Source organism: Hemicordylus capensis, chromosome 2, assembly GCF_027244095.1.
Source record: "Hemicordylus capensis ecotype Gifberg chromosome 2, rHemCap1.1.pri, whole genome shotgun sequence".
In the NCBI taxonomy this organism is placed as follows: domain Eukaryota; kingdom Metazoa; phylum Chordata; class Lepidosauria; order Squamata; family Cordylidae; genus Hemicordylus; species Hemicordylus capensis.
This window is the reverse complement of record NC_069658.1, coordinates 163,261,063-163,271,498: the sequence shown is the minus strand read 5'-3', so window position 1 is coordinate 163,271,498 and position 10,436 is coordinate 163,261,063. Positions and strand designations below refer to the sequence as shown.

At 45.5% G+C, this 10,436-nt stretch overlaps 1 long non-coding RNA gene across 4 annotated transcripts; it reads left to right on the top strand.

Annotated features, from left to right (window-relative positions):
• The first annotated feature begins 2,212 nt into the window (after positions 1-2,212).
• Positions 2,213-8,517, top strand: LOC128346659 (uncharacterized). 4 transcript variants are annotated; one of them, XR_008317109.1, is made up of 4 exons: positions 2,213-2,687; positions 5,518-5,600; positions 5,847-6,202; positions 6,769-8,517. It is a non-coding gene; the product is annotated as an uncharacterized LOC128346659 (long non-coding RNA). The 4 variants fall into 4 exon arrangements; XR_008317108.1 differs by having other exon boundaries at positions 2,213-2,847; XR_008317110.1 differs by having other exon boundaries at positions 2,214-2,847; positions 6,046-6,202.
• Positions 8,518-10,436: the final 1,919 nt, after the last annotated feature.

Genomic DNA, 10,436 nt, shown 5'->3' with positions numbered 1-10,436 from the left:
CACGACTATTGCTGTCATCATGAAATCATCATCTTTGGTGATAAGAGTGTCTGAGGGGGTTGGGGGTGGGAGGCACTGCTTTGCCACTTTCATATGGAGAAGACATAACCTCCCTAATTTGCCTGCCTGGAGATGGTGATGGGCTGGACGAGGGATAAGAAACTGAGACTGAATTCAGATAAGACGGAGGCTCTTGTTGTGCCTCTTTGGAAATCGGGGGGTGATTTTGATCTGCCAGTCCGGGATGGGGTCACACCTTGCCAGAAGGAACAGGTGCGCAGTCTGGGAGTGCTTCTGGATCGAATCTTCTCCTTGGTGTCCCAGGATGAGGCGGTGGCCAGAGGTGATTTCTATCAGCTTCGGCTGATACGCCAGCTGCATCCATTGCTTGAGATCAATGGCCTCAGAATGGTGGTCCATATGCTGCTACATATATCTCGGTGCTTACATTTGCTGGTAACCTCCAGATTTGACTACTGCAATGCACTCTATGTGGAGCTACCTTTGTATGTAGTCCAGATACTGCAGTCGGTACGAGTTGCCAGGTGGGTTTCTGGGTCCGCTCGGAGTGACCATATGATTCCAGCATTGATAGAACTACACTGGCTACTTATAAGTTCCAGGGCAAAATACAAGGTGCTGGCTATAACCTATAAAGCTCTGAACAGGTTAGTCTCTAAGAGAACATCTTCTTCGCCATGAGCCCCACTGCCCACTAAAGTCATTGGGAGAGGTTCCGCTGCAGTTGCCACTGGCTCGTCTGGTGGCGACTAGGAATGTGCATGGAACCAGTTATGCCGGTACTCCTCAGGCTCGAGCGAGCTGGGCCAGCTCAGGCATACACTTGTCAAGGGGAATCCAACTAGGATGCCTCTTTAAGAGTACCGGCAATTCCCTGTCCTCAAAAGGGGGAGTGGGCAAAAGGCTTGGAAGGTGGATTTAGATTAGGGATACAAGAAAGGCCCTTGTGGTTGACTGCTGCACTATTCCGTCAGTAGCTTCCTCCCTCGTTCACTTCCACTGAGTCTCCTCCTCTCCAAGCATGGGAAGGAGAGCCCTGCTGTTGCCCAAACAAGAGAGTGCAGAGGGAAGCCAGGCAGCTGCTGGGAGCTTCCTTCCGCTTGGGGCATCAGCTCTTGGCTTTGAGACTCAGAGGCAGGGAGGGAGGGAGTGGTGGAGGGGTGGAGAATCCTGCTGCTGCTGCTGCCTCTTCCGCCGCCCTCAGATGAATGATGCAGCAGTCAGCGATGAAGAGGCAGAGCGGAGAAGGCCAAGCAGCCACCGACCTGCTCCACGCTGCCTCCTGTCAGGCAAGTGACATCATCGCCACACTCTGGGAATCCTGTTTTTTCTCTGTCATGCTTTTCTCAAGTCATGTTTGCCAGAAACAGATCCATATTTTTAAAACAAATGATCTTGCTGTCTTCCAAGAATGAGAGGAGAGCCGGTCTTGTGATAGCAAGCATGACTTGTCTCCATAGCTAACCAGGGTCCGCCTTGGTTGCATATGAATGGGAGAATAGCACTGTAAGATATTCCCCTTAGTGGATGGAGCCGCTCTGGGAAGAGCATCTAGGCTCCAAGTTCCCTCCCTGGCAGCATCTCCGAGATAGGGCTGAGAGAGAGTCCTGCCTGCAACCTTGGAGAAGCCGCTGCCAGTCTGTGTAGACAATACTGAGCTAGATGGACCTATGGTCTGATTCAGTATATGGCAGCTTCCTATGTTCCTAAGCAGGGGCGTAACGAGGGCGGGGCAGGCAGGGCACATGTCCTGGGCGCCATCGCAAGGAGGGCGCAAACTGCCTGCCATGCCCCGCCCCCGCCCTGAGGTCCGGAGAGGCGCCCGCCCCCTAGCGAGCACTCGCGTTATGAAAGCGTCTCTTCCCATTTCTTTTCCTCCAGAGAGGCAGAGAAAGGAAGAATAGATGCTTTCAGCCAGCAAGCTCTGACTGAAATGACTCCAAAGAGCTTGCTCATGCTCTTCGGAGCTCAAGGCCACGCCCCCTTGGCATGTGGTGTCAAAGGGGGCGTGGCCTCAAGCTCCAAAGAGCCAGAGCAAGGAGCTTGAGGCCCCTCCCCTTGGCATGTGACTTCTAAGGGGGCGTGGCCTCAAGTTCCGAGGCCCTGAGCGAGCTCTTCAGTCATTGGAGGGCTTCCTTTCAGGCAGCAAACACTGACCAGTGCTGCGGAGGGGGCATCCTCGTAAGCTGGGCGGGGTTGCTTGTTCCCATTTGCAAGCACTGCGACTGCCTGCCCTGCTGTCTCGTCTTATGTTCTTGCTGCAAGTCCTGACCCACCCCAGAGTCCAGAGTCAGTCCATTGCCTGTGCCCCGCCTGCTCTCCAGTCGTCTCCAAGAAATTCCATCTGACTGGTGCTTTCTCAGGCTGATGCCTCCCCCCTGCCCCCGCCAACGAGGTTTCTTTCTTTTGTAAAATGTAGACAATAAAAGAAATGTAAGAGAACTGCAACAAACTAGTTTTTCAGGAGAGGCTGAAAGGGTGAAATGAACAGTGAGTTTGTGCCTAGAGAGGTCCAGAAATGTGAAGGCTCTCCAGGTTCCATCCTGTCCCGCCTCCTTCTTGTTAAAAAAACAACCACTTGTCTTTGCATTTTCCAACCTGTGAGCAGTTGTGGCTTGCAGTTTGCAAGGCAGGAGGTTTTTCAATGGAAATCCTGCAAGAAGAGGGTGAGTTCAAGGAAGAGAAAGGAAGCCTTGACTGTATAGAAGAAGGGAAAACCCATTGCTGGTGGGGAAAAGGCCGGAACAGGGCTGCAGATCCAGTGCTCAGCTGCAAAGGAGGAGAGAGTGCCTTCCTTTTAGTTGTATGTGGAGGAAGGGGATTTTGGTAGGTGCAGCTTTTAAACTGAGAAAGCTGAGTTACACTTTCATTTTTATGAATTCAAAATTCTCTACATCCAACACATTGTACTAAATAGCCATTTAGCTCTAAAAATACAAGATGTTTGCAATTGATGTCAATATTTGCTTCCCTCAAACTGCCAAAAATTTATATTCAGTGAAACAGAATTAAAATTAACTAATTTCCTTTGCTGAATTAGATATTATTCTGAACTTCATATGATTAAAAAAATAATTGAAATGTAAATAGTTATTCAGTTAAATAAAGCCAGCTTTACATTTCTATTAATGTAATTTCATTTCAAAGGAGCAGGTTAAAATTAACCTAGATTCAAATTTTGTGTGTTCAATATTAATCCAAGCAAATGGATCTAGATTTAGATTTTGAAACATAAATAACACACCTAGCTTGCTTCCACTAAGAGTAAAATTCAGTAGAAAGTTATCCATAAACATAGGAGATATTCCAGTAGAACATGACCCTATTCTGGTCATAGGGAAAAGAACTGGGTGTGTGGGGCGCTGCTTCTTAAACACTGTACTTTGCTTATCCTTTAATTAAATAGATGTATATCATAAAGTGAAATGACTTTTAGAGACAGGAATTTCCTTGCAAATATGATCGTTCCTTGCATATAGAACAACATATAGAAGACCTTGCTGTTGCCCAGGGTCTCTGATGCACTTCCTGCTTTATTTTATCCAGCTTTACGCTGACATTGTCTGTGTTTCTTGGTAAATGGAACATCATTTTATTTTATTTATTTAACATATTTTATACAACCCAAAACTTATGTGTCTGAGAGGTTTACAAGATAAAAACAAATATTTTATTTCTTTAAGATATTTTTATACTGCCAAATTCTTGTCCATTGCCTATCACCCAGAACTAGTTCATGTGAAGCAAAATTTCCTGTGGGGATGTCATTTTTGTAAGAAACTGTGCGGAATAGATACATATGTATTGATCACTACACATGGGTTTCTGCACAACACCTGCACAGAAGAAACTTCCATGTAGAAAATGTGTCTCTTGTAAATTGACCCTATATTTTCCATCCGTGACTGAGATGTCTGAGAGTTAGGCTCTCTGAGAGTCAATAATAGAAGAACAGCACACTGCTTGTGACAGGAAGGAGCAAATTACAATGATTTCTTAGTCTGGCCAGGGCTGGTTTTGGCCCTGGCAGAACTTGGCTGTCTGCTCCTGTTGCAAATGCCTCTGTCTAGTGTGGCAAACTAGTGTATCCTCCTCCCTCCTGGTGCCAAAGTAAGCACTAGTGTGGTGAATGCACATATACCCCATCATGAGCCAACTGTCATCACAAGACAAAGGCTGTCAGGAGTTTGGGCAGGTGATCCTTTAGGACAAAGTCATGGTTTTTAAAAAGCATGAGATGAGACAGAAAATGACCCTGGAATCCTCACATAACTCCTGACGGTTGTTCTAAGTCTTTAATAAAAATGGCTCATGTTTTCAGGTTTTGATCAGCAACCATGTCTAGATGGTACAGTGTTCCTTTTAACAGGGATTTCCAGATGTGGTTGACTACAAGTCCCATCATCCCTGCTTGGACAGGGGCGCAATTTCAGTGCTTGCCCTAGGTGCTATTTTCCCTCGATACGCCTCTGTCAGTCTGGACAAGATTGGTTGAATTTCCAAGGTGCTTCAGCAAAATTCTATTCTAAAAGTAAGCAGAGGATTTGATATGTCATATAGAATACTTCAGATTGTGCTTCAATAGGGGCTGACATACCATCCAGAGATCTGTAGGTCCGAGGGAGGGGCACACACACTGCTTCCAAGGCCCTCTGCCAGAGGCGTATCTAGGGAAAAGAGCGCCTAGGGCAAGCACTGAAATTGCGCCCCCTGTCCAAACATCTGACACCCATCTTTCAGATAACTTTACCATAATATCAGCTGAAAAATATAAGTCAAGTTCGTTAATCTTTGAATCTTTCAAAAACTATTTAGCAGTGGACGTAGCCAGACCCAAAAATGCTCGAAAACTACAAATGTCAGTATGCTGGGGCTCATGAAATACCCAAATACTATGTGGAGGTGTACTTAGAAAACTAAACGGAAGTGCCTTCTAATTCTCTACTATGCATTGTAGCATCACTATGACATAAGTTTGAAAAATAAATGGAGAATTTGACTTGTGCATAAGAAAAAGAACACTTCATAAGTAGAAGCATAAGAAAAAGAACTTGTGTCCACAGCACAACAATTAAACCAAGGCTGGTGCAGGGAATTGTCCAAGATGTGTTCTCCAGTTGACTGTATCTTGGAAATGTGGTTTTTACAACTTTTACAACCCTTCCAGAGAGTTTCAAAAATCAAAATCTATCACAGAGAGGTAGTAAGAAGCAGCTTTTGAAAGGGAATCTCTTCCCCTGCAGATTCGTTTAGCCCCTTCCTTACTGATCTTCAAATCTCTATTGAACACTTTTCTTGTTCGCCAGGCTTTTGCCCTGTAGTTGAACTATTTGCTTTTGGTTGGTTACTTTCATTTTTAATTCAGAATGTCATGTTTAATGTTGTCTTGCTTGCATGTTTTTGTGCACCACCCGGAGTCTTTGGAGTGGGCAGTATATCAAATGTTTCTAATACATACATACATAAGAAAGACAGAAATCTTCCCCTCTCTTTCAGATGTACCCTGATGAGGCCTCTCTCGAGGCTCGAATTCAAGGAAAAAGCCACGTCTCAGCTGCATCAAGTGATGAATATCAAGTGTATGTGAATTAGCCTTTAATATTGCTTGCTGTTGGGGCCGTGGGGGGGGGGCACATTCTTTTAATTTGGTCGGCCAGTTGGATGATCTCCAAAAAGGAATCCATAGGCTCTGTGGATCTTTTTGGATCTTTTGAGTCTTGGTGGTTTTTGATATCATTGATCATGGTATCCTCCTGGAGCGCCTGAAGCGGGTTGGGAGTGGGAGGCAGCGCTTTGCAGTGACTCTGTTCCTACCTCTCTTGTAGGTTCCAGATGGTGTTGCTTGGAGATTGTTGCTCTTCAAAAGAAAAGCTATTGTTGGGGGTTCCGCAGGACTCCATTCAATCTCCAATGCTCTTTAACATCTACATGAAAGTGCGGGGAGAGATCATGGGGGATTTGGTGCAGGGTGTTATCCATATGCTGCTGATAACCCAATCTATTTCTCCATGTCAACTTCATTAGGAAATAGCCTATCTTCCCTAAATGCTTACTTGGAGTCAGTAATGGGCTGGATGAGGAAAAACAAACTGAGGTTGAATACAAGGAAGATGACTGGAAGATAGGAAGTGGCTTAGATCTGTCTGTTCTGGAAGGGGTTACACTCCCCCAGAAAGAGTAGGTATGTAGTCTGGGAGTACTTCTGGACGCAAACCTCTCCCTGGTCTCTCAGGCTAAGGAAGTGAGCAGGATGGCTTTCTATCAGGTGCAGCTGATATGCCAGCAACATCCATATCTGGAAATCAATGACCTTAAAACAGTGGTGCATATGCTGGTAATATCCAGACTTGACTACTGCACGGTATGTTGGGCTGTCTTTGGACGTATTCCAAGAATTGCAGTTGGTACATAATGCAGCAGCCAGCTTGGTCTCTGGTGTTACCCAAAGAGATCATATTACACCCATTCTAAAAGAATGACATTGGCTGCCCATCAGTTTCCAGGATAAAGAGAAGTTGCTGGTTATTACCTATAAAGCCCTGAATGGCTTCGGCCCAATGTATTAACAAGCAAGCCATCTTCTTCATGAACCCCGCCGCCTAGGAAGATCATCTGGGAGGTCTGGTTTTAGTGGCTACTGGCTCAGTTGGTGGCGACCTGAAATTGGGCCTTTTCAAGGGTTGCCCTGGGACTTTGGAATGCGTGTCCTAACTAAATTGTTTTTTCTGACTTTCTTTCTCTTCTCAGAGTTTTCCAGCCAATTAAAAATGAAGACCTTTCTAAGCCAATGCACACACTGGAGCAGCTCTTCACTCCAACCCTGATATCTCAACTGCCTTCAATCAAAAAAAATCTCAGTCATCGACTCTGATTCCAAAAAAGGTGTTTTCTACCTAAGCCTGAACAGGGACTTCCAGTCCAAGACATGGATGATTATGAACTCAACAGAGCCTCCAGAGACTGCTCCGCTCCCAAAAATGGGAGACCAGAGAAGCCACACCAACATCACCCTTCAATCCTGAACATGAGGTAGATCATGATCTGCTTCACTTGGAAGGCGATACCATCAACCCTAGCTGCTCTCCTCAACACTGACCTCCTCCGGACTGAAGAGCCTCTCCTATACGATACTGACGATACAGAAGAGAGTCTACATGATACCAATACTCTCCGGGTGTCAGAGAATCTCCTTGCCGTCGGTACTCTCCAAAACACTCATCGGATTGGGTATATTGTGACTGAGAAAGTTGACATTGAGATGACTCTACATCTGATCATGCCTGATCATTACGCTTACTTCTTCGACAACAGATATGGCATTGATCATAGGAAAAACTATCTCCAGCCTTGCTCTTGGGCTTCACATCAACACCAATCTCTGGGGAGATTGGACCATCCAGACTCTTGGTCCCGATCACACTCTCCTCAACACTGCAGTACTTGGTCTCAGTCAAGAGAGAAGAGAACTCAACCATGTAAGCAGCCGGATGTTGACTCTCTACCACTGGATTCCTTGACTGAAGAATCTGCCTCAGAGGAAGATGCAGAAACATCCCTGAACATTGCATCAGGTTCCACACCTTCAGATCTAATGGGAGATCCAAAGCCTCTGTCTCCATCAGAGTACCTGAAGCTCTTCACTGACCAAGTGGTCCATATGGCTAACTCTTTAGGTATCCAGATGAACAAACCTCCTAAATCTTCTCCTGATCCCATTTTGGGGCCAATTGATGCGGACACTTGGCACTCTAACTTCCTACCACTGAACTCTGCTTGAATGGACATTGTCAAAGCTTGCTGGGGGAAACCTGCATCGTTGCCACCTACTTCTAGGAAGCTGGAAGGTTTTTACAAGGTTCAAGCTAGGGACAGTCAGTTCCTTCTGCACCATCCTACTCCTAACTCCATGACAGTTGAAACTGCTCAGATCCAATCCAAGAACAGAATCCTTTTGGCACTGACAGTATGATTCAGTCAATATCTGTTGTGGTAGCTCTGCACCAGCACACGTGGATGTGTTCAACTAGCTTGGCACCTGAAACAAGAACAAGAATAGAGTCGTGGGCATGCTGGAAGAGTCCGAGGAGGAGTTGGAAGTGGAGACAGAGCTGAGAGCAGAGGAGGGTGGGCAAGGACCAGAAGTTGCAAAGGAGAGTGGGTCCGACGCACAAGGAGTCAAAGATTGGGGGCAACAGGTTTGTGTGAAGCTGCTGTGCAATGAGCCCTGCCCATTGGTTGTGGGCCTTTCATTAGATTAGCAGCACCATGGGATGGACCCCAGGGAACACAGGTTTCTTCCATGTTTTAAATGTCATGTTTAAAAGGGGCAGGAGTTAAGTTGTATGTTCCGTCTGGTAGGTGTGCTCAGGAGCAACTGGAGCTACATCATCATCATCATCATCATCATCATCATCATCATCATCATCCAATATCCAGTAATCCAATTCATGATGGTCTTGTCTATATGCATTTGAGTATAAAAATGTCCATAAAGTATATTGGCAAATGAATCCAATCTATACCTGGGGCTAACTTAGAAATAGCTGGCTATTTCTAGTGGAGAGAGAAAATTACCAGCAAGTACTGAGGTCCTATCTGAAACATCAGGTTTTTCTGAGTTGTGAATTCTCATTCTATCATAGCAAATGAGATTTTTTTCAATTAAAAACAACTCTCATCACCCCACTTTCACTTTTTCACACTTTCCTTTACTATGAATAATATGAGGAAGTAATCAATTTAGCACACTTCACCTTATGAAGACAAACCTCATAAAAATAAATTCACCAAAATTCACCCCTCTGCCCAATCACTCTTAAATTGGGCATGGGTGGTAGCCTCCACCCATTAGGCGCTATCTACCAGCCCACCCCACTCCTTTGGGGCAGATCCACTTTCTGCCCCCTATCTGCCCCAAAGACACCCAAAATTCAAATATTCCCAAAAAATCAGCCCTCTGCCCAATACCCCTGAAATTGGGGTGGTAGCCTCCACCCATTATGCACTACCATCCCACGCCACTCTTTTGTGGCAGGTCCACTTTCTGCCCCCAAACTGCCCGAAAGTAACTAAAATTTCAAAAATTCTCAAAAAATCACCCCTTTGTCCAAACCACCTGAAATTGGCGTGGTCGCCTCCATCTATTAGGCACTACCACCCCACCCCACTATTCTGCCCCAGGCCCCACTTTCTGCCCCAATATGCCCCAATCTGCCCCAAAGACATGAAAAATTCAGAAATTTACCAAAAATCAGCCCTTTGCTGAATCGCCCTGAAATTGGGGTGGTTGCCTGCACCCATTAGGCTCTACCACTCCACTCTACTCCTTTTGCCCAGATCCCATGCTATGCCCCAAAACTGCCCCAAAGTCACTAAAATTTTAAAAAATCACCAAAAATTAACCATGAACCGAATCACCCGAATTTTTCAGGTCCAAAATTTGGGTGATTCGGCTCGTGCCCAAAAAATATCGGGGGACATCAGGGGTGATTTGGTTCGGCCCCGAATCACCAAAAATTGTTCGTTATGGGCACAGATCGTACTGTGCCCAAAATTTTTTGCACATCCCTACAAAGTGGTTGTTTGTACATGATATATCTACAAAGATTTACGCGCAATGATTTGGAAACCCACAAGGTTATGAAGTATATGCAGGTAGAACTGTAACTCGGGGGTGGGGGATTTCAAGGCACATCAGGTAACTGCGGGGGTTACATCCGACGACCATTTCCACAATTGTCCTATTGCTGTTTAGAAGAGATACTCTTGTCTTTTTGCACATAACCATACAAACTTTTCCAGAAGAGATTTACTGTCTCATCTGCGTGAACCTCTTGGTTGCGCCTTCCCTCCCTATTCCTATGCAGGAACATTGCATAAATGACATACAGGTTTACTAACCTGATTATGAGGAGGGGAACATTCCAGTTCCCTAGTATGAGGGCACCCGTTGTGTCCCGTTTCCTTGAAGGTTTCTTTCTGGGACCTCGAAAAGAGGTTCTGTCGCTCAAACCCGGTGTTAGTTCTTCCCAAGTCTGTTTTTCCAAATCAGGCCACTCTAACAGCTTGCTTACTCCCTGCCACACTCTTTTGGCTACCACACACTCTTTTAAGACATGTGAGTGGGTTTCCCTGAAAGTTTTACTTAGCTCACTAGCTTTCTGTTTGCAAGTAATTTGAGGGCACTCTTGCTGGTCCTCTGGGAGCCATGGCTTGACCGCATGAAGTGGTTGTACTTGATGGTATAAGCGCCACCTTGTTTCCCATCAATGGAAAGGGACTTTTTTCTCCTTGAAGAGAGCGATAGGGTGATCGGGTTGCAACAAGTACTGTGAAGTGCGGTGTTTATAGCATTTACCTTCTAAATCAAGTTTTAAGAAACCCACTTCTAGAATCTCTCCATAAATTGTTTTCCT